Here is a 2858-nt window from a genome sequence, read left to right on the forward strand (position 1 = left end):
TGTTACAATTGATTCCCCATGAGAAATTAAATGGAGGAAAAAAATATCCCCGTCAGGTCTTGTGGGGTGGATATGGTCCTTAGTCGCACGTCCTCGTTCCCCATGGAGACCCGATTAATAGACATGTCGACAATTTGGATGTCGGCAATATATATGGGTGGCTAGCGAGGCATATGTAAACATCGATGGTTAGGATAAAGACACAGGGTTACCCAGGTTTAGGATCTCAACTAGCGAGATAATACCCTACTCCTACTTGGTGATTGTATTGGATTATGGACAAATCAACTAGAAGATAGCCGATCTGAATATGTCGTATGTCTGGCCGTGCCCCCTAAGGGGTGCCCCTGTCCCCCTTATATAATGGGGGATAGGGCTTACAGATAGAGTCATAATCTGATAAGACTAAAATTTATCCTAATTCGGTTATAACTCGGATCCGGTATGAGCGGCATGCAATCCGACATTACCAAACTCCGGTTGATACCATACAGATATAATCTCCTTCCTATTCGATACCTCTAAAACTGTATGTATACATATAGTCTACGGATACCACTAGTACAAGTATACCACAAGACATATATGAGTTTTAACTTTATTTTTTTCATGTGATTATATTCATTATTATATTTAATAAATAATAATATTATACTTTTATAATATGGATTAGTGAATATATGTTTATTTATATTGATATAAAAATATGGATTACATATATATATGATTTGAGAGGTATACAATATCATTTAAGCGGGAATGGGAATCCACAGGAATTAATTCCTCGAGCGGGGACATATATGAGGAAATTTTTTATATGTTGCAATTAGTGGGGACGATGATGGATTGAATTCTAACTCGCAGGGCTGAATATGGGAACGTAAAAACCTTCCCATAAAAACCGACGAAGAATTCCATGTTACATCTCTCCTATAGATGACGGGCTTTTTTATTTTAATGTACCAAAAATTTTAGTGTAAATTATGGTATTAAGATACACTGTATCTAAAGGTATCAAAATTTTATACTGAAAATATGATACCTGGAAAATGTTAAAAAAGCTCATGGATTACCGTGATGCATCCATCGATCGTTAATATATTTGCAGCTCGGCCAGCAGGATCGATCGAGTACGGCCGTTGTTTAGTTTGTAAAAACTTTTTGCAAAAATATTACATTAAATCTTTGGATACTCATTTAAAGTATTAAACGTAGTCTAATTATAAAACAAATTTCAGATTCCGCTTGGAAACCGCGAGACGAATCTTTTGAGTCTAATTAATCCGTCATTAGTATATATTGGTTACTGTAGTACTTATGCATAATCATGTCCTAATTAGGCTCAAAAGATTCAATTTGCCCCGTAACTATATAATTAGTTTTAATGTTCATGTATATTTAATGTTTTATTTAGATGTCTAATTTTTTGGAAAGTATTTTGGGAACTAAAAAGGCCGTGTTGGTGGGGGCCACTGGCGGTGATTTGAGAGGTCCAGCGCGTGGGCCCGGCCACGGCGAGGCAGGTGGGTGTGGTGTGGTGTGGGTAGGTAACAACAGCTCGTATGTTTGGCGGCGAAACAGGGGCAGCTTCTCTTCTCTGTGCAGCCTCTAGCTTGTTTTTGAGTTGTGCATGCACGCAATTAAAATTAAAATTACTACTACCTAACCAGGCAGTTCTATGAATTTCGGTAAATATATTGTTTATATGCGAGTTGATCAATCATTGTTGGTATTTGAAGCGGTCGTAGCATGCAGCTGTGGTTAATTGTGTGTGGAAGTCGAACATCCACGACGGAAGGGAGTATATCGACGTACTGCACATATATGGGCAGAGACACGTACGGCGTAACAAAAAAACACACACACACACACACTCTCAACACATAACGGGGTAAAAAAAAATGTTCCCTGCAAAACCATGCTACGCACGTACTCCATAACTAAGACTACTATAGTTAATTCATATTTATATTATACACAGCTAAGTTTGTTGTTTATATATAGTTCATAATTCTGTCCTAACAATTAATATGCCATATTCACATGGTTTAGAATAAGCTACTATAAATTAAAAAATTTGTATTCGTAATAATTTCACATGGTTTAGAATCAACATCTACGAGCCGTCATCTATAAGAAGTTTTGTATTAGTAATAATTTTAATGAAATAATTCTAGAGTACTGTAGCATATTGCCTAGGGACGGACTGGGAAATGGTGTGCTCCAATGCTAAATACAAAAGAGAGCTATATAGAATGTCCAAGGGATAATTAAGGGGTTCGGTATGCATGGAAGCCAAATATATGTTTAGAATTAGTTTAGTTGTCTTACCGTTTTACATAGCATGTCGTACCATAAATGAAATGAAATGTTAAACGTCTCATGTGTAATCGTGTTTTCAAGAAAATGAAAACCATGTTTAATTTCTGTGAAAAAGCCAATATTCCATCTTAACAAAACATAGCCAATTTTACATTGACGTGAACCTAATCTTTTTCCATCTGTGGTTTACCCCTCTCGTCTAGCTGATCATTATTGTCAAAGATGCGGCTCTATAATCTCTGTTGGGTACCATCAATCTGGCGTCGTTCCATATATAGGTGGGCGGGCGGAGTCGTATGTACGTACGTGGACAGGACCAACTGTTTACCGTCTCCCGTTTTCGAAGTTGACAAATATGGCACACGATTAGCTGCATCTTTCAGGGTCATTTTTTAGCATGCATTTTAAAAGAAAAAACAAACGGTATATTTTTATAGACAAAAATAATTTATAAATATAATTTTTGCATATGTATTTTTAGCGTTGCAAAACAATGACTAAAATAATCAATATTGAAAATTAAGTTTTGGTTATAA

The sequence above is a fragment of the Oryza brachyantha genome, chromosome 3 (assembly GCF_000231095.2).
Source record: "Oryza brachyantha chromosome 3, ObraRS2, whole genome shotgun sequence".
Classification (NCBI taxonomy): domain Eukaryota; kingdom Viridiplantae; phylum Streptophyta; class Magnoliopsida; order Poales; family Poaceae; genus Oryza; species Oryza brachyantha.